This window comes from Heterocephalus glaber, unplaced genomic scaffold, assembly GCF_053883595.1.
Source record: "Heterocephalus glaber isolate CG9 unplaced genomic scaffold, H.glaber_assembly_v1.0 deba00001733, whole genome shotgun sequence".
Taxonomy (NCBI): Eukaryota; Metazoa; Chordata; class Mammalia; order Rodentia; family Bathyergidae; genus Heterocephalus; species Heterocephalus glaber.
The window spans coordinates 11,188,428-11,213,287 of NW_028258444.1; the positions used below are offsets into that span (position 1 = coordinate 11,188,428).

Sequence of the window (24,860 nt, forward strand, 5' to 3'; positions counted from 1 at the left end):
CCAAAATTGCTTGTGCTATTTTGGGTCTCTTCTGGTTCAATATGAATTTTAGGATTTTTTTTTTCTAAATCTGTAAAGTATACTGTTGGTATTTTGATTGGGACTGCATTGAATCTGTATAATAGTTCTGAGAGTATGGCCATTTGGCAATATTGATTCAACCTATCCAGGAGCAGGGGAATATCTTTCCATCTTCTGATATCTTCTTCAATCTCATTTTTCAGAGTGCTGTACTTTTCTTTGTAGAGGTCTTTCTACTTCTTTGGTTATGATAACTCCTAGGTGTATTATTTTTCTTGAAGCTACTGTGAATGGTATTATTTTCATAATTTTCTTCTCATCTTGTTCATTGTTTTTGTGATTTTTGTGTGTTGATCTTGAATCCTGCTGCATTGGTGAAGTTAGTCTTTAATTCTAAGAGTTTTTGGTGGAGTTCTTTGGGTCTTCTATGTAGAGTATTGTCATCTGCAAATAATGATGATTTAAGTTCTTCTTTTCCTATATGTATCCCTTTTATTTCTTTCTCTTGTTTAATTGGCCTAGCTAATGTTTCAAGTATTATATTAAATAGCAGAGGTGATCGTGGACATCCTTGTCTTGTTCCTGATTTTAGGGGGAATAGTTTTAGTTTTTCCACATTTAGTATGATGCTCGCTATTGGTTTGTTATATATAACTTTTATCATATTCAATTATGGTGCCTCTATACCTGGTTTTTTTCAGGGTTTTTTTTAATCATGAAGGGTGTGTGTGTGTGTGTGTGTGTGTGTGTGTATGTTTTGTTTTTGCTTTTTGAGACAAGGTCTTGCTATGCACTCAAGGCTAGTTGTGAGATCACTATGTAGCCCAAGCTCGCCTTCAACTTGCAGCAATTCTTCTGCCTCTGCCTCCTGAATGCTGGGGTTACAAGCATGTACAACCACACCCACCTTTCATGAAGGGATTTTGAATTTTGTTGGAAGCCTTTTCTGCATCTATTGATTGATATGATCATAACGGTTTTTGACCTTGCTTCTGTTTATGTGAAATACTACATTTATTGACTTACGTATATTGAATCATCTTTGCATCTTTAGGATGAACCCTACTTGATCATGATATATGATTTTTTTTTTTTGGTACCGGCCATCAAACTCAGGACCTTGTGCTTGGGAGGCAGGCAGCAGCACCACTGAGCTAAATCCCTGGCGCAATATATGATCTTTTTGATAATGTGTTACATTCTGTTTGCTAATATCTTGTTGAGGTCCCATCTATGTTCATTAAGGAGATTGGCCTATAATTTTCTTTTATAGTTGGATCTTTTCCAGTTTGGGGATCAGGGTGATACTGGCTTCCATAAATGATTTTGTGAGCACTCTGTCCCTTTCAATTTTTTTTTTGTCTCTGTTTTTGTTTTTGGTACTAGGGATCAAACTTGGGACCTTGCACTTGCGAGGCAGGTGGCGGAACCACTGAGCTAAATCCCTGGCTCTTTCAATTTTTTTTTTTTTTTTGGTACTGGGAATTGAACTCGGGACCTTGCACTGGCGAGGCAGGCAGTGGAACCACTGAGCTAAATCCCCGGCCCCCCTTCCAATTTTTTAAAAGAGCTTGAGCAGTATTGGTGATATAACATCCTTAAAAGTTTTGTAGAATTCACCAATGAATCTGTCAGGTCCTGGGTTTTTTGAAGTTGCTAGCTTCTTTATTACTGTGTCAATTTCAATGCTTGTTATTGGGTTGTTAAGCATATTTATATCTTCTTGTGTTAGTTTTGGTAGTTTGTGTATGTGTAGGAATAGGTCCATTTCTATGTGTGTAGGAATCTGTCTTCAAAATTTGCTAATTTGTTGGAACATAATTTTTTGAAGTAGTTACTATCTTCTGGATTTCTGCAATGTCTGTTGTGAATGAACATTTTTTATTTCTGATTGCATTGATATGTTTTCTCGGTAAGTCTGGCTAGGGGCTCATCTGTTTTATTTATTCTTTCAAAGAACCAGGTCTTTCATTTGTTGATTCTTTTTTTACTTTTTTTTAATCATATAAATATTTTCTTTATTATCATGGTTACCAATTTTAAAATAACTTCATAATTTTTAATAGTTTCTTCAAAAGTGGCATACTGTATTAAAAGAAACACTGGAAATGTGGAGTCTTTTAAAGAAATAATCTTCATTTTCACTAATAAATATAATAGGGGAGCCAGATTTCTATACCAATTAATAGAAAATGAATCATTACAGGTCTAGTTCTAATACAAATAAAGGATACACATATGTATGTTAGGACTGATTCTGCCCATTCCATTATAACAGTTCCATTCCTGAACTATTACGTACTGAAACTCTAAAAATGCTCTTTCCTAGGTACCCTCTTTGGTCAAAGATTTATTAACAGTTCATATGTTGTTCACTTACCTGACACTAGTGGTGAGAGGAAACAAAACTATAATATGTAAGACCTTTAACTCTTTTCAAATCCTCTAAGTAAACTATAAAATTTAGCATTTATAACTTTATAGCTTGCAAGTGTCTGAATGTCTCTCAATCTCCTTTCTTCCTTCAAATTTCTAAACAGTGTTGTTTCTTAGTATTAATAATGTAAAATTAAACATACAAACAAAAACATCCAGGGTCTATGTTTTATATATTTTGAATTAAAATGACCAAAGAAATAAAATCTGTTATATGGGATCATTATTTTCCCTTTTTAAATACTGGTGCTTTCCATTAATGCTATTTCTGATTTAAGATGTCCATGTGCACAAGTTTCTACAGAATCTCCAATTTTACTGTAATGGTTCCTCCTCATAGACATTAGTATGCATTTTCATTTTGACTCATGTGAACAAGGAGGCTGGCAAGTTTTAAAACTAACACATTTTATCATTATAAAAGCAGGTAAGGATTAATGGTGACCACTCAGCCTTTGGCTACTGGCTGACTGATTCGTCTACATTCAGGTTATCCATGCTCCTGACTTTGTACATCATCACAGTTGGTTTGGACACTTGATTGTGTAACATGCATCTCCCCAAGGATGATGAAGACAGAAAACTGAAAACATGATTTTGCTAGCTTTAGTGCTTCTGGTAAAAGAGTCACAATTAAAGAGAAAAACTGCAGATAAAAATAAAGGAAAAAGTTACAAGTGGATTTCACTTACATTAGGACTGGTCCCTCCTTATAGGAGTTTCACTGATAACAGACTCAACCACGACTGACAGCTCTGTTTTGGTCATTTTTAAATACTCCAATGACATTCTCCAGCAGTTTTATTATCTTCAGCTTTATGGAACCATACTATGTTTCTCACACTGTTTAACATCCCCATTTCTATAGTTCAAATACCAGAAAATTAGTCCACTTTCCCTTGTACAGTCAAAAATAGGTTTATTGGAATGTCTTTAGTTATAATCGAAGGCAGAAACATTTAGTTTTTGTTACACCCATAAACATGGAAACTGCTTACAGAGCAAACGTATTATAAAGAATGACATCCTTGCAAACACTGGTGAAATGGTTATGGATCTGCTTTAACATAATGAATGATTTCGTTCTCTACATAAGCTTTTGGACCCCGAGCCTGACCCCCATCTTGATGCAATGATGCAAGACCTTATGCCACTAAATTATTAGTATGAAATACTGTCATTCAGTGTTTGACTTTATAAACAAATAATGAAATGGCAAGTATCTAGTTTCAAATTAGATCCTTGGAATACAACAAAATAGTTATCTTTGCTTTATACAATTAGTACATTTTGTTGAAAGGGAAGATAATTGGACATTCTCAGTGCTCCAATTTAAAGTGATAATTGCTTCTTAGTTTCTTGAAAAAGAAGTTTTGAAAGTTATATACATAGGTTCCATTTAAATTACACAGCAATCTTTTATTATTATTTTCCCACATCTTGTTTAATGAGCTCTGTCATCAGATCAAGTATGATATTTCACAACTATAAGAATTATGATCACTAGCAAAAGGAAAACAGCAACCAAAGCCATGATGGCTTTTATTTTTCATCCACGCCACCACATTTGCCTTCGAAGCTGTTTGGATCTGTTGCTAAAAGCAGTTGCATTATCCGATAAGCTTTCTGATTTGTCCTGTAGTTCATCTGGTCTCTCCCCTCTTTCAGTTACCTTTGTAATATTTTCTTGCATGACATCAGTAACTTCACCCGATTCTGAACATGCTTAATTTTATCATTTCTAGGTCCAAATCTTGGTCCAGATGGTCCCCATAGAAAAAAGTCCTCTTCTTCATCTGAATCATCTTCCAAAAGATTTCTCCTTTCACTTCTCACAGAACCAGTGACATCATCATCATTTAGGTGGCGCTTGAACTCGGGACGCATACTTTTTACTCCTGGAGTACTTTTCTAGTTCCCAGTAAAGTATTCACCACCTGCCCCTCCCGCGAGGAGCAGGCCAGCGCCAGTACCTGAAGCTCCCGGGAGGCAGGTGGCCGGGGAAAGGAGCGGGGAGCCGCGAAAGACCGGCGAGCGGACAGGAGAGGCACAGTGGGCGCGCACCCGGCGACTCTTTCTTTACTTTTTTAATACTCAATTTTATTGATTTCTATTCTCATCTTTATAATTTCACACCGTAATTTCAGTTTGGGAATGGTTTGTTGTTTCTCAGGTACATTAAGATTTTTCATAAGGTTGTCTTTGTGCGTGTGTGTGTGTGTGTGAGAGAGAGAGAGAGAGATAGGATCTCGCTACATAGCTCAGGCTGGCCTCAAGCTCGTGTCAGTCCTCCTGCCTCAGCCTCCCAAGTGCTGGGATTACAGGTATGTGCCACCAGAAAGTTCTTTTTGAGCTTGCTCTGTTTTTCTAATGTGAGCATTGATTGCGATGAATTTTTTTTATATTAAATTCTTTTATTGGTACATTGTAGGTATACAACATAATTACATTTCTCATTGGGAATTGTACCTTTACATAATGCATGTTGGTTCTTATTTTTTCCCCATTCCTAGCCCTCCCTTCACACCCTTCACCCTTCCCCATTTACAAAGACTTTATTTCCATTTTTGCCATTTCTCATTATTTTTTCCTTTCCCTTCTTTCCTGTCCCCTGCCCCTCCCACTACCCCTACCCCTTTGGACCTTTTCTTCCTATTTTACATTATCGATTATTCATTCTAATCATTGGTACATTTTAGGTATACAATATAATGACATTCATCATTGCAAATTTGCACCTTTACATAGTCTCTCCTGGTTCTTATTTTTCACCCTTGCCCAGCCCTCCCTTCAACCCCTCCAGTCCTCCCTATTTACAAAGATTTTGTTCCCATTTTTCCATTTTCTCATATTAATCCCATTCCCTTCTATCCTTTCCCCTAGCCCTCCCACTTCCTTCCCCTTTGCCCCTTTTCTTCCTATTTCACATTACCTATTATACATTTAGTCCTTATTTACACTTTCAGTTTCTGACACCAGAGAAACTATTCAGTATTTACACATGTGTGTCCTATTTATTTCACTTAAGAGTGTTGCCTCAATGTGCATCCACTTAACTATAAATGTCTCTAATTTCTCATTTTTTATGGCTGAGTAGTACTCCATTTTATTAAAAAACCACATTTTCTTTATCCAGTCTCCAGTTGATGGACATTTGGGCTGTTTCCAAGCTTTAGCTATTACAAACTGCGCTGCTATGAACATGGGAGCACATATATCACTGTGATATGATTCTTTTAATTCTTTGGGGAAGATCCCCAGCAGTGGAATAGCAGGGTCAAATGGGACCTCCAGTCCTAGTTCTTTGAGGGATCTCCATACTGATTTCCACAGTGCTTGCACCAGTCTACACTCCCACCAGCAGTGGAGCAGTGTTCCTCTTTCCCCACAGCCCCGCCAGCATTTGTTATTGGTTGATTTCATGATAGCAGCCATTCTTTCTGGAGTGAGGTGGAATCTCAGTGTTGTTTTCATTTGCATCTCTTGAATGACCGACCAGTGATGTTGAACATTTTTTCATATATTTACTTACTATTTCTACTTCTTTGTGTGAGAAATGTCTGTTCATTTCAGATGCCCATTTTTGGATTGGGTCTTTAAATTTGGGAGGTCTGATCTTTTTAAGTTCTTTATAGATTTGAGATAGTAGTATAGATTGATAGATAGTATAGATTGTCTGAGGAAGAGCAGGTGAAGATTTTTTCCCACATTGTGGGTTGTCTCTTCACACTGCTGGTGGTTTCTCTTGCTGTGCAGAAGCTTTTTAATAAGAAGAGATCCCATTTGTTGATTGTTTGTGCTAGTTCATGGGCAACTGAGGTTTTGTTCATAAAATCTTTTCCTACACCCTTGTCTTCAAGGGTTCTACCTAACCTCTGTTCCAACTGGTTCAGAGTTTCTCTTTTAATATTTAGATCTTTAATCCATTTTGATTTTAGTTTAGTGCATGGTGAGAGATAGGTCTAGTTTTCATCTTTGGCAAGTTGAAGCTCAATTTTTCCAGCACCATTTATTAAAGAGGCTATCTTTCCTCCAGTGAGGGTGTTTGGCTCCTTTGTCAAAGATGAGATGGCTGAGTGTGTCTGGCGTTGTTTCTGCATCTTCTAATCTGTTCCACTGGTCCTCAAGTCTGTTTCTTTGCCAGTACCATGCTGTTTTTATCACAGTAGCTTTGTAGTAGAGTTGCAGGTTGGGAATTGTGATACCCCCTGCCATGTCTCTGTTACCTAGAATTGCTTTTGCTGTTCTGGGTCTCTTCTTGTTCCAAATGAATTTTTGGATTGTTTTCTCGAGGTCTATGAAGTATGCTGCTGGGATCTCAATTGGAATTGCATTAAATCTATATAGCAGTTTTGGAAGTATGGACATTTTCACTCTATTAATCCTCCCTACCCAGGAGCAGGGGATGTCTGTCCATTTTCTGATATCATCTTCAATCTCTCTTTTCAGAGTGCCATAGTTTTCAGAGAAGAGGTCTTTGATTTCTTTCGTTACGATGATTCCTAGGTATTTCAGTTTTTTGGATGCTATTGTGAAAGGAATTACTTGCCCTATTTCTCTCTCAGTGAGTCTCTTGTTCATGTAGAGGAAAGCTATTGATTTTTGCGTGTTGACCCCATATCCAGCTACTTGACTGAATTTGGTTATTAAGTCTAGAAGACTTTTGGTGGAGTTCTTGGGGTCTTCTGTATAGAGTATCATGTCATCTGCAAATAATGACAATTTGACTTCTTCATTACATATCTTTATTCCTGTTATTTCTTTCTCTTGTCTAATTGCCGTGGCTAATGTTTCCAGAACTATATTGAACAAGAGTGGTGATAGTGGACATCCTTGTCTTGTTCCTGATTTTAGTGTGAAGGATTTCGGTTTTTGATGATTTAGTATGATATTGGCTGTTGGTTTTTCATAGATGGCTTCTATCAGTTTGAGGTAGAGGCCATCTATTCCAATTTTTTGTAGGGTTTTTATCATAAATGCATGTTGGATTTTTGTCAAATGCTTTTTCTGCGTCTATGGAGAGAATCATATGGTTTTTGTCCTTGGCTCTATTGATATAATGTATTACATTGATTGATTTTTGTATATTGTACCATCCCTGCATCCCTGGGATGAATCCCACTTGATCAGGGTGTATGATCTTCTTGATGATCTTCTGCATTCTGTTTGCCAGTATCTTATTAAGGATTTTTGCATCTATTTTCATTAGGGAGATTGGCCTATAGTTCTCTTTTTCAATTGGGTCTTTCTCTGCTTTGGGGATCAAGGTGATGTTTGCTTCCAGGAATGAATTTGGGAGTATTGCTTCCCTTTCAATTTCAGTGAAGAGTTTAAAGAGTAGTGGCAGCAGTTCCTCTCTAAATGTCTTGTAGAATTCAGCAGTGAAGCCATCAGGGCCCGGGCTTTTCTTAGTTGATAAGTTTTTAATTCCATTTTCAATTTCATTGGTTGATATTGGGTTGTTCAGAATTTTTAGGTCTTCTTCATTCAACTTTGGTAATTCATATGTATCTAGGAATCTGTCCATTTCTTCTGTGTTGTCCATCTTATTGGCATATAGGTTCTGAAAGTAGGTATTGATGATCCTCTGGATTTCTGCTGGGTCTGTTGTAGTTTCACCCTTTTCATTCCTAATTGCATGGACTTGGGCCTTTTCTTTCCTTTTTCTGACAAGGTTGACTAAAGGTTTGTCAATTTTGTTGATTCTTTCGAAGAACCAACTCTTGGCTTCATTGATTTTTTGTATCGTTCTCTTAGTCTCCATTGCATTGATCTCTCCTCTGATCTTTATAATTTCCTCCCTTATATGAGCTTTGGGGTTGTTCTTTTTCTAGAAGCTTGAGGTTCAGCATCAGGTTGTTTAATTGGGCTCATTCTGTTTTCCTAATATGCGTATTCACTGCTATGAATTTCCCTCGTAAGACTGCTTTCATTGTGTCCCATAGATTCTGATATGTTGTATTGTCATTGTCATTTAATTGAAGGAACTGTCTGATTTCTTTTTTAATTTCCTCTGTGACCCATTGGTTATTCAGAAGTGTGTTGTTCAATTTCCACGTGTTTATGAAATTTTTTGAGTTTCTTTTTCTATGGATCTCCAATTTCATCACACTATGGTCTGATAATATACAGGGGATAACTTCAATTCCTTTGTACTTACTTATACATGTTCTGTGTGTGAGTATGTGGTCTATTTTTGAGAATGACCCATGTGCAGCTGAGAAGAATGTGTATTCTGATTTTGTGGGGTGGAAGACTCTCTAAACATCTGTTAAGTTCATTTGTTCAGGAGTTCGATTGAGTTCTAGTATTTCATTACTTATTTTTAGTCTAGTTGATCTATCTATTTGTGACAGTGGGGTGTTGAGGTCCCCACTACAATTGTATTAGTGCATAGATGACTTGTCATGTCCGTTAGTATTTGTTTTATATAGTTGGGTGCACTAGTGTTTGGTGCATAAATATTTATGATTGTCATCTCTTCCTCTTGGATTCTTCCCTTTACAAGGATGTAGTGTCCTTCTTTGTCTCTCTTAATCAGTGTTGGTTTGAAATCTACTTGATCTGCCAAGAGGATAGCTACTCCTGCTTTTTTGGGGGTTCCTGTCGCATGCAGTATTGTTTTCCACCCTTTAACTTTCAGTCTATGAGTTTCCTTTAGAATTAAGTGTGTTTCTTGTATGCAGCATATTGTTGGATTTTGCTTCTTGACCCATTCTGCCAGTCTATTTCTTTTGATTGGTGAATTGAAACCATTAACGTTGGTGGTTATAACTGAAACGTATTGCCTTGTCATTGCCATGACTTTTTCTTTTTGTTGGGTTCTCCCCCTTTACATTTAATTTCTTGTCATGCCAGATGGGTTCATTCTGCTTTGCTTCCTGGGGGTTGTGATCCTCAATGTCTGTTCCTAGGATATTGTGTAAACTTCTTTGGAGTGCTGGTTTGGTATTCACCAAGTTCCTAAGGTGCTCTTTGTCATGAAAGTATCTTACTTCTCCATCCATTTTGAAAGATAGTTTTGCAGGGTACATCAATCTGGGTTGGAGGCTGTGTTCTTTTAGGGCTTGGAATATGTCACTCCAAGCTCTTCTTGCCTTGATGGTTTGTGTTGAGAAGTCTGCTGTGATTCTGATGGGCTTTCCTTTGTATGTGATTTGTTTCTTTTCTCTGACTGCTTGGAGAACTTTGTTCTTCTGTTGTGTTTCTGGAATCTTAACAATTATATGCCTATGTGTAGATTTTTTTTTTGATCAAGGCTATTTGGAGTCCTATATGCCTCACTTATCTGTATGCCAAGCTCTTTTCCCCTGCTTGGGAAGTTTTCTGCCATTATTTCTGTGAAGAGATTTTTTATGTCATCTCCACTCTCTCCTGTTTCTTCATTGAGCCCAATCAGTCTTATGTTATTCTTTTTTGCATCATCTAGCAGCTGCTGGATTGATTTCTCATGTTCTCTTATAATTTTGAAGCAATTTTTCTTTTCCTGGTCACTAATTGCAATCTTACCTTCTATATCTGAAATTCTGTCCTCACACTGGCTCATTCTGCTGTGTAGACTTTCAATGGAGTTTTTCATGTCCTGGAAATCTATTTGCATCTGTTTTATGGATTCCATTTGTTTCTTATGTTGGGATTCCATCATGTTCCTGAGCTCCTCTCTAGATTTATTCATCATGTCTTGCACTAAGGGCACAATTTCTCCTGTTATCTGAGAAATTATCTCTGATTTCATTTTTTCCAGATCCCCTTTTGTTGCCAGTTCAGTGGGTCCAGGTGGTTGAGTATCAGAGGGTTCCATCTCATTTCCCTTTGGGGTTGCTGTAGGTGATCTGGAAGTCTGGTTTTGAGACTTATTTATGTGTTTTCTCATTTTGACTGGGGTGGGGGGCTTTTAGCACCTGCACGGATTACCTCATCTGAGCTGGGTGAGGTGGGACAGGGGCCGGGAGCAGCCGTAGGGATGGTGACCCAAAAGCCCTTTCCTGTGGGCTGGTAGCAGCCAGAGGGATGGTGGCCGGGAAACCCCTTCCTCTGGACCAGGAGCAGTGGGATGGTGGCTCAGAAGCCCCTCCCTCTGGGCCGGGAGCAGTGGGAGGGATGGTGGCCCGGAAGCCCCTTCCTCTGGGCCAGGAGCAGCGGGACATAAGGTGGCCCAAAAGCCCTTTCCTCTTGGCTGGGAGCAGTGGGAGGGATGGTGACCTGGAAGCCCCTTCCTCTGGACCAGGAAAAGTGGGACGCCGGCTCAGAAGCCCCTACCTCTGGGCTGGGAACAGTGGGACTCAGTACCTTGGTCTGGTGGTCTGGTGTCCTCTGCGTCTTTGTAGTGTGGAATCAGGTGGCTGCCTGTCTGCAGCGGGCTGATTCGGCGTGTGTTCCGCGCGACTGGGGACCTCGGTAGGGTGTGGGCAGACCTGCCTGACTCCAGCGGGGTGATTCGGCATCTTCCGCGCGACTCAGGACCTCGGTAGGGCGTGCACAGACCTGCCTGTCTGCAACGGGCTGATTCGGCGTGTTCTGTGCAACTCAGGACCTCGGTAGGGCATGGGCAGACCTCGATTGTGATGAATTTTCCTCTAAGAGCTGCTTTCATAGTGTCCCAGAGGTTTCAGTGAGTTGTACCATCATTGTCTCCTATTTCTCCTATGATCCATTGGTTATTTAGGAGTATATTGTTAATTTTCTAGGGGCTTTTGCCTTTTCTAAAGTTTCTTCTGTCACTGATTTCTGTTTTCATTGCACAGTGGTTTGATAGTATGCCTGGTTTCTGTTGTTTTATTTTCCTTAAGGAAGCTTTGTGGACTAGTATGTGATCTGTTTTGGAAAAAGTACCACGTGCTGCTGAAAAGAATGTATACTCTGTTGTAGAAAGGTAGACTACTCTGTATATGTCCATGAAGTCCGTATGTTCAAGGATATGGTTCAGCTCTGCAATTTTTTTTTATTGTTTTTTGTTTAGTTGATGTATTTCTTTGCAGTAGTGGGGTGTTAAAATTTCATACTATGATTGTGTTTGTGTTCATTTGATCTTTTGATTTCAGCAGTTTTTGTTTTATGAAGATAGGTGCTCTGGTATTCAGTGCATATTTGCTCATCAGTGTTATCTGTTCTTTTTTTTTTTATTTTTTTTAGTGTTATCTTTTCTTGTTGGATTGTTCCCTTAATATGTAGTGACCTTCTTTGTCTCTTCTAATCATGTTTAGCTTGTAGTTTACCATATATGATATTAAAATTGCTACTCCTGCTTGTTTTTCCATCCTTTAATTTTTAGTCTATGAATATCTTTTTGGATTAGATGAGTTTTTTGAATGCAACAGATTGTTGGATTCTGTTTTTTGATCCAGTCTGTTAGTGTGCATCTTTTAATTGGAGAGTTGAAGCCATTAAGATTAAGAGATATTACTGAGATATGTTGGTTATTTACTGTCACTGCCTGGTAGTATTTTCTTTGTTTTTATTTTCCTGATGTTTTTTATTACTGTTTATCCATTGACTTCCCTGCTTTCTTCTCTGTTTTTAGCTGTGTCTGATTTGTTGTTTCTTTCAAGAATATTCTTAAGTATTTTCTCTAGAGCTGGTTTAGCATTCATATGTGTTCTGAGCTTGTCTTTTTCATGGAAATACCTTATTTCTTTATCTAATTTGAAGGACAGCTTTGCTGGGTTAGTTAATCTGGGTTGAAGTTGTTTGGTTTGAAATACTTCACTACAAGCTATTTTGAGCTTTAGGATTTTTTTGGTTTCTTTTTTTTTAATGAGTCTGCTGTGCTGTGATTCTAACTTGCTTACCTTTGTATATGATTTGTTTTTCTCTGGTTCCTTTTAAAATTCTTGGGTTTTTTGCTGACTGTCCAGTAATTTAATAAGGATATGCCCTGGTGAGCTTCTTTTTACATCATAATTGTTTGGTGTTCTATAAGTGTAATATGCTTGTATCTTAAATGCTTTTCTTATATTTGGGAAATTTTCTTCTATGATTTATATAAGCATTTTAGTAAATCCATCTGTGCTGTGTTCTAGTTTTTCTCTAACTCCAATTAGCCATAGATTGGTCTTCTTCTTGTTATCTGTTAGGTGCTGGATAGTCTTTTCTTGTTCTCTTTTGTTTTTGGCTTCTTTGAGCTCTTCATGATAATTTACTATTTTGTCCTCTGTATCAGACACTCTGTGTTCATATTGGTCATTTCAGATTGGCACTTGTCTTCACAGACAGCAAAAGGATCAGTCTGTCCTTCATGGGCTTATGTCTCAGCAGTGCCTTTTTTTCTGTGTGATGCAGGTTCTGTTTAGCATCCTCTTCCAGAAGAGCCCTGTTTCATTGCAGTGGAACACTTGTTGAGTGCCATATCTTCCTGCCTTCACCATTTATGCAAATTCTTTCTTGTCGGCTTCTGCAGCAGCCTTGTCAGAACTGGAAGCCTCACCATGTTTCATCACACTGTGGAGGCTACCTCTCTTGTAGACCTTATCAAACCACCCTCTCTTGGTTTTAAATTCATTACTTGTTGCACTTGTAGAGGTGCTTTCTTGCACTACATCACTGTGCATTTTCCTGGCTTTTTCACAGATCATAGCTTCTCTAACGCTGTCACCTGCCAGTTCTCATTCAGCCACACTAGCAGAAGTTTTCCCATCTTTTCCAGCATTTGTGTCCTCTGCTTGATTAACATTGTTACTCTTTTTTCCACATCAGCTCTTTGATGGTATCTTTTTTCTTCACAGCAGTCGAGTTTGTTGACAGCCACCTTGTACTCCAAGGCCAGATCAGTCATACAAATAGCATGCTCATGCTTTTGTAAAATTTCCTTCTTCGATTCAATGGTTATTTTCTTCAAAATCTTCTTACCATTCTTGCTGTGCACTTTCTTGTCACACAAAATTAACAACCATAAAGGAATGTTCAAGGCTGTCCTTGAACTCGCAGAGATCCTCCTGCTGCAGCTTCCTGAGTGCTGGGATACAGATGTGAGCCACCACACCAGGCTCTAACAGCATTAATTACATTGATGATGTTGTACAACCCTCATTGCTATTTCCAAGACTTTAAATTACCCCAAACAGAAACTCCTTTTACTCATTGGGCAAACACTCTCATTCTTCCCTACCCCTAGTCCCCGGTAACCACTATTCTACTTTTACCTTTGTGAATTTTTCTAGATGTAGTAAACCTCGGATCATGAACGCTTTTGTTTGCAAACAATTCAGTTTACAAACAAAAGCAGCAAAATTTTACTTCTGTTCACAAACTGCATCGGGTGACAAACACAACCATGGGCATCTTTCCCACACAAACACAAATGCAGCCATCTTAAATTAAGTTGATAAACTGAGGTACCGCTGTATTTCATGAGATCATATAATATTTAGCCTTAGGTGCCTAACTTTCTGAACTTAGTTGATGCTTTCAAGGTTCACCCATATTGAAATGTATATTAGAACACCCTTCCTTTTTTGGGTGAACAATATTCCATTGTATGTGTCTTATTTTGTTTATGTAGTCATCCTCTGATGGGCATTTGAGTTGTTCCAATTTTTGACAGTGTGAATGATGCTGCGGTGAATATTGTGTACAATATCAGCTTTGAGTCCTTGCTTTCAGTTCTTTTGAATATGTACATTGCACTGGAATTGCTAAATCATAGAGTAATTAAAAATTTAGCTTTTTGAGGAATTCCCAAACCATTTTCCTCAATGGCTGTAGCATTTTACATCCCTACCTGCAGTATATGAAGGTTTCAGTTTTTCTAAATCCTTGTCAACATTATTATAGGCCTTTTTGTTTTTGCTCTTTAAACAGCTGTCCTGGTGAGTATGAAAAGCTACCTCATTGTGGTTTAGATGGGCGCTTTCTCAGTGATTACTGAGAAATATCATTTCTTGTGCTTGTTGTCCATTTGTGTATCTTCTTTGGATAAATGTCTGTTCAAGTTCTTTGCACAAGTTATGTATATGGCAGGCATTTTCACTCTTATCCATCATTCCTGTTTTACAGATGAGCAAAGATACAGGAAATAATTAACTGTGAGACCTTTCACACAGTAAACAAATACTGCAGCCAGTCTTTGAAATGTGGTGGACTTGCTGCAGAACTTGTGCTTTTTTAAAACTGGTACATTTTATATATGCATAATGGTAACATTCATCATAGGAAATTTGTACCTGTATGTGATCTATCTTGCTGCTGCTTTTTTCCCATTCTCCTTCCCTCCTTTCAGCCTTCTCATCCCTTCCTTATTTACAAAAGCTTTCTTTCCATTTTTTTTCTTCTAGTCTCTTTTCTCCCTTCCTTCCTTTCCCTCTACCCCCCCCACCTCGTTCCCCTTCTCGTTTGAACATTTTCTTTCTGTTTCCCAATATCTATTACACATTGTCATTCTTTTTTACACTTTTGGTTTCTTACACCAGAGAAACAATGTGGTATTTAAACATGTGTATCCAGTTTATTTCACTTAAGGGTATGGTATCAAATACATCAATTTAGCTAGAAATGTCTCAAGCTTATCCTTTATGGCATAGTAGTACTCCACAGAACTTGTGTTTTAACTGCTAAAATATATGCAAAAATAATGAATATAACATTTTTTTTAATGTTTTGTAGAACTGAAGAAATTTTATTGATTGATAGGTGGATGGTAGTTGAGATGATGTATATTTGCTATCATTGTACTACACAGAAGAGTCCTCAGCACAAGTAAGACAGGAGTAAGTTTCAGGAGTAAGCATTCTGAAGAGCTTGGACGTAGTAGGCAGTTGGCAAGGACAGACTGAGCCTATGGAGATCACAGAGCAGGAAATTTTATTTTTTGATGTTAGACGTGCTATTATAAGAACTGATAAGTAGTTGGAAAAAAGCTCTACAATGTTTCTGCGTATTTCTGAACCCAATAGATTAAATTCATAGGAAAAATATATAGCCTGGTTTCTGAACTTTGGCACTGCTGTTGGCATTGGCTTTTCTTGTTTTTTTTTTTTTTTTCTTCTTTTGGTACTGGGTATCAAACTTGGGAACTTGCGCTTGTGAGGCAGAAGCTGGAATCACTGAGCTAAATCCGCAGTCAAGGCATTGGCTTTTAATGTGAGATGCTCTTCTGTGCGTCGTAGGATGTTTGGTATTGCCACTGACCATTTTAGACATTGCTTAGAAGCAAAATCCTTAGCCAACCTTAGCAAAAAAAGAAAAGATTCAAATCCATGCAATTAGAAGTGAAAAGGGTGAAATCACAACACATCCTCCAGAAATCCAGAAGATCAGTACCTACTTCGAGAACCTGTATTCTAATAATATGGAAAATACAGAAAAATGCACAGATTCCTAGATACATATAATTACCAAAAACTGAATCAAGAAGATATAAACATTCTAAATAAGCCAGTATCAGTCAGTGAAATTGAAGGTATAATTTAAAAACCTACCAACAAAGAAAAGCCCAGGCCCTCGCGGATTCACTCCTGAATTCCAAGAAATTTAGAGAGCTAATCCTGCTACCTATCAAATTTTTAAATACTTTTTAGTACTTCCTGTTTAAAGGAAGTGCTACTCCCCAAACTCATTCCTGGAAGTAAGCATTACTCTCATACCAAAACCAGAGAAGGATCCAACCAAAAAAGGGAGCTACAGGCCAATCTCTAATGAACATAGACACAAGAATCCTGAATAAGATGCTGGCAAACAGGGCCGGGGATTTAGCTCAATGGTTCTGCCTCCTGCCTCGCAAGTGCAAGGACCCGAGTTCGATCCCCAGTACCAGAAAAAAAGATACTGGCAAACAGAATGCAGCAAATCATCAAGAAGTTATACACCAGAACCACATCAGATTCATCCCAGGGATGCAGGGATGGTCCCACATATGCAAATCCATAAATGTAATATACCATATTAACAGAGCCAAGGACAAAAACCATATGATCACCTCAATAGATGCAGAAAAAGTTTGATAAAGTCCATTGCTCATTCATGATAACCCTATAGAGAAATGGTCTTTATTTCACTCTGATAAAATCCATCTATGACAAACCAAGAGCTAACACCATGCTAAAGGGACAAAAACTGAAAGCTTTCATTTTAAAATCAGGAACAAGACAAGGATGTCCACTGTCACTACTCTTATACAATATAGTTCTGGAAACATTAGCCAGAGCAATTTAGACAAGAGAAAGAAAAAGAATAAGGATAGCAAAGGAAGAAGTTAAATTATTGTTATTTGTGGATGACATAATACTCTACATAGAAAACTGCAAAAGCTACACCCAAAGACTTCTAGATTTAATAAATTCAGTAGCATAGCTGGATACAAAGTCAACACTCAAAAATCAATAGGACCAAGGATGTAGCACAAGATCCTGAGTTTGATCCCTAGTACCGCAAAAAAAAAAAAAAAAAAAGTAGCATTCTTATTCACAACAAATTCACTGAGAGAGAAATTAGGGAAACAACACCTTTCACAATAGCATCCAAATAAATGAAATACCTAGGAATCAATCTAATGAAGGAAGTATAACATTGAAAACTACAGTACTCTGAAAAAGGAGATTGAAGAGGATATCAGAAAATGGAAAGGTAACCCTCGTTCTTTGGTAGGAAGAATGAATATAGTGAAAATAGCCATACTTCCAAAGTTGTTGTACAGATTTCATGTAATTCTGATCAAAATCCTAACAGCATATCTCACAGAATTAGAGAAAACAATCCTAAAATTCATTTGGAACCAGAAGAGACCTAGAATAGCAAAAGCAATTCTGGGCAACAAAGGCAAGGCAGGGAATATCACGATCCCTCACTTGAAATTATATTACAAAGCTAGTGTGATAAAACCAGCATGGTACTGGCAAAAAAAACAGACCTGAAGATCAATGGAACAGATTAGAAGATGTAGAAACAACTCCAAACATACTCACCTTATCTTTGACAAAGGAGCCAAACACCTTCACTGGAAGAAAGATAGCCTCTTTAATAAATGGTACTGGAGAAACTGGCTTTCCACTTGCCACAGATTAAAACTAGACCCATATCTTCCACCATGCACTCAATTAAAATCAAAATGGATCAAAGATCTAAATATTAAACACTAAATCTGCTGGAAGATAGAATAGATAGAACTCTTGAAGACATTGGTGTAGGCAAAGACCTTATGAACAAAAATCCCAATCGTACAGCAAATATCACAAAGAATCAACAATTGGGGAAGCCAGAGATCCGAAGAACTGTATGATTCATTGATTCCTGGGTCTGTCATACCATGGCTGAAACAGACACTGATAAAATCCAGATTGAGAAACTTCTAAAAAGAGTACAAGAACTGGAGCGGGAAGTACAAAGACTTAAAAAAGATCCAACAATATCAAAGACCCAAACGTTAGAGAAAATTCTTTATGATCTGGAAAAGCTCAGCGTGTATTTGATTTCAGTGCCCACAGCCAAAGACATGTAGCTCTAAGAATAGCCTGTCTGGGCTGGGGATACCAGGGCTTTGCTAGTCAGGAAAACACAGACAATACCATTGAAGAGAAACTGTTTGAGGCTCTGACCAAGACTCAACTGATAGCAGACAGACATCCAACTATCACTGGTGTGGGCGAACAGACAAAGTAGTTAGTGCCTTTGGACAGGTGATTTCTCTTGACCTGCGGTCTCAGTTTCCAAGGGGCAAAGATTCAAAAGATCTTAATTTAAAAGATGAAGTCAGTGATGATGCCAAAGAGATCCGTTACACCCACATTCTCAGTCGGGTACTTCCTCCAGGCATCCGTGTACTGGCCTGGGCCAATGTAGAACCTAGCTTCAGTGCTAGGTTCAGCTGTCTTGAGTGCACTTACCGCTGCTTTTTCCCTTGTGCTGATTTAGGTATTGTAAGGATGAGTTATGCAGCTCAGAAGTATGTTGGCACTTATGATTTTAGGAACTTGTATAAAATGGATGTAGTTGGGCCAGGGATTTAGCTCAGTGGTTTCGCCACCTGCTGTGCAAGCACAAGGACCCGAATTCAATCCCCAGTACCAAAAAAAAAAAAAAAAAATGGATGTAGTGAATGGAATGATTAATTTTTCAGAGGACTATTCTGTCGGCTCAAGTATAGCTAGTGGGACAGAGCCTGGGTGAGGAGAGATGGCAAGAACCTTTCCAGTTATGTCAATTTGAAGTGACTGGGCAGGCATTCTTTTGTCATCAAGTCCATGTATGGTGGGTATCCTCTTTCTGATTGGCCAAGAAATGGAGAAGCCAGAAGTTATTGATGAGTTGCTGAATATAGAGAAAAATCCCCAGAAACCTCAATATAGTATGGCTGTAGAATTTCCTCTAGTCTTGTATGACTGTAAGTTTGAAAATATCAAGTGGATCAGCAGGTTCAGGAGATCAGTGTTACTCACCTACAGCAACCATGGGCTAATCATGCTGTCAAAAGTCACATGTATAATATGCTGCAAGGACTGGACTCTGTTGTGTTAACCTGTAAAACAGGACCAAACATGGATGGAACAATAGAATGGAGAAACATTAAGCCCTCTGTCATAAAGCAGACCAGTGCCTTTGTAGAAGGAATGAAAATGCACAAATATAGGCCCCTCATGGATCAGCCTAAATGCCAAGGATTGGAATCCCGGATCCAGCATTTTATTTGTAGAGGATGCATCGAGCACCTACATTTATTCCATAAGGAAGAAACAAAAGCTAAAAGGGATTGTCATGACACACAGGAAGAAGAGAATACTGTTTTGGAGAAACCAAAAAAGAAGGTCTATAGATGCAGAAATTAAAAGCATCATTTAATCATAACTTACGAGGATCTAGGAGACAACAACTTACTAGTGTTGGTAGGTAGAAAAGAAATACAAAAAAATTTTACTGCAAGAAAATTCTAGAAATTCTGATGATCAGCTCTTTTTAAAAAAAGGCCCGATTAAGGGAGTTCTTCCTTAAATAAGAGACCAAGCTGGGTGTGGTAGTGCATATCTACAATCTCAGCACTCAGGAGGTTGCGGCAGGAGAACTGATGTGAGTTCGGGTACAGCCTGGGCTATATAATGAGTTCAAGGCCAGTCTGAACTGTATAGTGAGAACCTGTTGCATAAAAACCAAAAAAAAAAAAAAAAAAAAAAAACCAAACAAAAAAATGAGAGAGACCAAACATTTTCTCATTCCCTTCCAAAGGATTAAGAGATGAAAAAAGCAAAAAGCAATTGTAATTTATGTACATCTGGGACCATGTACCTTGTGTTCATTAAAGCCTGATCCCCCCACCCCAAAAAAAGAATCAACAATTGGGATCTCATCTTATTAAAAAGCATTTGCACAGTAAAGGAAACCACCAACAGAGTGAAGAGACAATCCACAGTGTGGAAATAATTTTTGCCAGGAGTTCATCAGACTATACTGACTATATAAAGAACTCAAAAACATCAGACCCCCCCCCCAAGTTTAAAGACCCAATCAAAAAATGGGCATCTGAAATGAACAGACATTTCTCAGATAAAGAAGAAGAAACAGCAAATAAATATATGAAAAAATGTTCACTGTCACTAGTCATTTGAGAGTTGCAAATTAAAACAATGAGATTCCATCTCACTCCACATGGCTGCTATCAAGAAATCAATGAATAACAAATGCTTGCTGGGTTGCAGGGAAAAGGAACCCTTCTCCACTGTTGGTGGGAGTGTAGACTGGTGCAACTGCTACATAAATCAGTATGTAGGTTCCTCAAAAATCTAAAAGTAGAGGTTCCATTTGACCCAGCTGTTCCCCTTCTTGGTATCTTCCCAAAATTAAACGTTTCATAGCATAATGATATATGCACACCCATGTTTATAGCAGCAAAATTTGTAATAGCTAAATCTTGGAAACAGACCAAATGCCCATCAACCAATGAATGGATAAAGAAGATGTGTTTTTTTATATTCAATGGAGTACTACTTTGCCATAAAGAAGGATGAATTTTAGACATTTCTAGCTAAATGGATGCACGTTGAGACCATACTCTTAAGTAAAATAAATGGGACACACACTTTTAAATATTGCATTGTTTCTCTCGTGTAAAAAACCAAAAGTGGAAATAAAGACTAAAATAGATACTGGGAAATGAGACAAAAACGTTCAAATGAGAAGGGAAACAAGGGAAGGAGTGGGGGAAAGCAAAGAAGGGACAAGAGAAAAAGTGAAAATAGAAGAGAAAAATAAAGGGGCGAATGAGACGCAGGGTAAATCATGTACAGGTGCATTTTTCCTATGATGAGTGCTGTTACTATGTGTATCTAAAATGTACCCATAAAGGCTTTGCTTCCAAAAAGGGGAGGGGACAAGGGAGGAGGCAGGGGGAATGGAACGAAAGGAGAAGAAAAAATATAGAAAAAGTGGAAACAATGCTTTTGTGAATAAGTAGGGGAAGAGAGGTCAAAAGGAAGGAGATAATGGGGAGAAGTACGAAATAAGATATATCATGTACAGGTACAGATTCTCTATGATGAGTGTTACATATAACTAAAATGGACCAATAAATGGTTTGCTTAAAAAAATAAGTTCTTTAGAGTATTCATAGTGATTTATTTAATATTTGGGAAATGTTTGGTCTTTTACTTCAATAGAAACCATAAATGAAAGAAAAAATAGCTTAAAAACTAATTTTCTCTTTAAAATTAGTAAAATGGCCTTGGCCTTGTGACACAGGCTTATAATCCCAGCACCCGGGAGGCTGAGACTAGAAGATGGCCTGGAAGTTGAGGCCAGCCTGGGATACATAGTTCAATGCCAGCCTGAACTATATAGCAAGACCCTGTCTCAAAATAAAAAACAAAAAAACTAAAATGTGCTGAAAAGTTTCTATTAAAGCCAGGCTGTAATCTAGTTCTCTGGAGGCTGAGGCAGGAGGAGTGCTGCAAGTTTGAGGCCAACCTGGGCTATAAATAGCGAGCTCAAACAAAGCCAGCCTGTACTACAAAGCAAAACCCTGTTTTAACTTCCCCTTCCCCCGCAAAGAAAATTCTATTATAAAAGACTTCACAATATCAAAATAATTTGTAAAGATGGGCCAGGGATTTAGCTCAGTGGTTCCGCCACCTGCTTCGTAAGCACAAGGACCCGAGTTTGATCCCCAGTACCAAAAAAAAAAAAAATTGTAAAGAAAGGAAAAAAATGCCAGGGATTTAGCTCAGTGGTTCTGCCGCCTGCCTTGCAAGCGGAAGGTCCTGAGTTCGATTTCCGGTACCCCCCAAAAAAAGAAAGGAAAAAATTGCAACTGAGTTTACTAGCGATGAATTTACTAATGATAGCATTATTGATTTTTCTTCTGAATTGTACGTCTTAAAAAATAATTTTTTACCTTTATCAGTTATTGTACCAAATAGAAGTAAATCCAGGAAAGAGCTTTGTTTTAGTTGTAAAACTAAGACATAAAGTTGCTTCACTTTCCCTTAACCATGTTGTCTTCCCCAGTAACAACCTCCCACCCCCAAGGCCCTGGTGCATGCCTGTCATCCCAGCTGCTAAGGACGCTGAGGCAGGAGGACAGGAAGTTTGAAACTGGCCTATGCAGCTTAATGAGCCCATGTCTGACAATATAAGACTAATGTAAAAAAGGTTGAGAATGTAGTTCAGAGGTAGAGCCACTGCCTAGCATAAGCTAGGCCTTGGGTTCAATCTTTAATGTGTTCGTGAGGACCCACACACAAATACATACTTTGAATTTACACTTTACCTAAATTCATCATAAAATATGTTTATGTAGTGGAAGATTAAATTTAAGGATATTAGGACCCAAATGTTTCATAAAATTAACTTATGTGCACTACTAGTACTTTGTGCTGATTGAGTATCCTTTACTCAAACTGCTTGGGATTGGAGGTATTTGAAATTTCAGATTTTTGGATTTTGCAGTATTTTCAGACTACTACTTTTTTGAAGCAAACATTCATTGGTACATTTTAGATATATATAATGATAACATTCATCTTAGGGATTTTTACCAGTGCATCATATATCCTGCTTCTTTTTTTCCCCGTGCTCCCCCCACCCCACCCTTCTTCCCCTCCCTATAAACAAAAGCTTTGTATCCAAAGGCTGAGCCCCAAATAAAGACAAGGGCTCTAGTTTGACAGGAGTGGTTGAAGAGGTCAGTCTATCTCTTCGAGAAACTGTGGCAAGTAGGTTTCCAGAAGCAGGACAAAGGCAGTTAATCAAGTAGTGACAGTTTTGCAATGTAGCATATCTTGGTGGAGAAAACAGGATCTTATAGAAGAGAGGGGTCATAAAAACCTTACATGAACAGAGGTAACAGCAGTCATAGGAAGGGGAGGAGTCTGAGGTGGAACTACTTAAGATCGGGGAAACTTGTTTTTCCTTTTTTTTTTTTTTTAAAGTTCTGCTTCAGTTCCACAAAGTCCGGAAATGTTGTGAACCAAAAGAAAAGGTAAGAAGAGTTTTAATTGGAAATAATAGAAGAAGAATAGCTCCTGGATTTCCAGGAGCAGTCCCGAGTAGGTGGCCTCATGGCCCCTGGACTCAAAGCTAATTATAGATAAGAAGAGCACTGGAATTGCTCAGATGTTTAGAGGCCACCTGTCATAGGTGGCTCTGTGGGTTTAAAATGACCAATTGGAACTTAGGATCTCTAACCCAGTTCCTCAGCATGTAGGGTTTAAAAGAAACTGGGATTTTAGAGAGGAACTGGTTATTTTGCATTTTTTAATTCCTTAGGTGTTTCATAGGCTGCAACTCCCTTTAGTAGGGAGGGGGCTGTGTCCCATGTTGCCTGAGGAAGTTCATCCTTGGTCCAAAGTCCTCCCTGTCTACTCTGTGATTCCTGTCAGTGTGGCTGGTCACCCAAGTCTATGTCAGGTCCTTCTCTGAGTGAGCTGCCTCACTCATAAGCTAACTAAAGAAAATATTCTTTACTTTAAATATGTCTACTATGCCTGTGACTCAAGTATATTTCTTTTTGACAGTACAGTAGACCCTTGACTTACGAACTCAGTTGGTTCCCAAGGTGGGGTTGGTTATAAGCCAGTACAGCTGAGGGTACATGCTATAGATAACAAGAGGCAGATGAATCTTCCATTAACCTAGTTAACCCAAGTTGTTTGTATGTCAGGCCAGTCATAACTTGAGAGCCACTGTACTGACCTAACTATTAACTTTCCTTAAAGACCCAGATAAGGTGTTTTGTTTTGTTGAGGCAGGTTCTTGCTATGCAGTTCAGGCTGGCCTTGAACTCACTATGTAACTCAGGCTGGCCTCGAATTCATGGCAATTCTTCTTCCTCAAGCCCCCTCAGTGTTGGGATTACAGCCATGTGCCACCCTGGTCAGCCCAGATAAGGTTTTTATCTGCTAATACACATTAAAAATTAGAGTACGAGGCTTACTGGACAGTCACTGCTCACCCCCTCTCATTTAGCCCCATTTAGAGCCCAGGCTTGCTCTGAGCCAGGGTTATTCTCCATGGTGCCTGTCATACAGTGGCCAGTAGTTACACATACACCCACACACATATATATGCCTGAAAAAATAAGTTAGCTAATATCAAAAACGGTGCTTAGGATCTTTACCTATTGTGATTCTTTTTTCTTTTTTTTGGTACCGGGAATTGAACTCGGGTCCTTGCGCTTGCAAGGCAGGCAGCAGAACCACTGAGCTAAATCTCTGGCCCTAACATAGACTTTTTTTTTTTGCTTTTTGGTACCGGAGATCGAACTTGGGACCTTGCGCTTGCAAGGCAGGCAGTGGGACCACTGAGCCAAATCCCCAGCCCCTCTATTGTGATATTTTTACATAACTTGGTTGGCAGTAGGAGAAGTTGATTGGAAGGGAGGAGAGACAGTGCTCTTCTGCTGAACCCGACCTGTGCTGCAGTACTTCCCCTGGTCCCCCCAGCCACCCCAGGCCACACTCAGTTACAAATTGAGCTGTGATTTTACTGCCTTCTGGCCTTGGCGTCCAGAAGCTGTAGTTCAGCACTTCACTTGTTTTCAATGGAAAGAGTCAGTTTCCTCTGCAGGTGGGTCTGCTTTCCTCCATCAGCTAAGCAAGTGTTCAGTAAGGCCTGATCTGATTTAAATGTAAGAAACCCAGGACTAGAGATGTAGCTCAGTGGTGCCGCACCTACTGGCAAGTGCAAGGTCCTGAGTTCAATCCCTAGTACCAAAAAAAACAACAAACCCCAAAACTTAGGAAACCTTTATTTCCCTTCTTAAATACACTTTCCTTGGCTTCCCACAAAATATACTCTTAATATTTCTTTCTTTCTTTCTTTCTTTTTGGTGCTATCTCATTCTTTGAGACTCTATTTTTCTCTTCATGTTACAGTGTTTAGTCCTGCCCTCTGAGCCTTCTACTCCTCTAACATTTCATTTTTATATGTACCCATGGGTTTGCCTGATACCCAGGCAAATTTATCTAAAATGTCTTCTGAACTTAACCAAT

The 24,860-nt window shown here is 38.6% G+C and overlaps 1 protein-coding gene and 2 pseudogenes across 1 annotated transcript in view; 2 read left to right on the forward strand and 1 right to left on the reverse strand.

Moving 5' to 3' along the window:
- LOC101724459 (periphilin-1) overlaps positions 1–24,860 on the forward strand; it is a 90,625-nt gene that overhangs the window by 41,506 nt on the left and 24,259 nt on the right. The window lies entirely within an intron of this gene.
- On the reverse strand, positions 3,783–4,350 carry LOC101722337 (vesicle-associated membrane protein 4 pseudogene; annotated as a pseudogene).
- Positions 8,511–19,570, forward strand: LOC101722689 (tRNA pseudouridine(38/39) synthase-like; annotated as a pseudogene).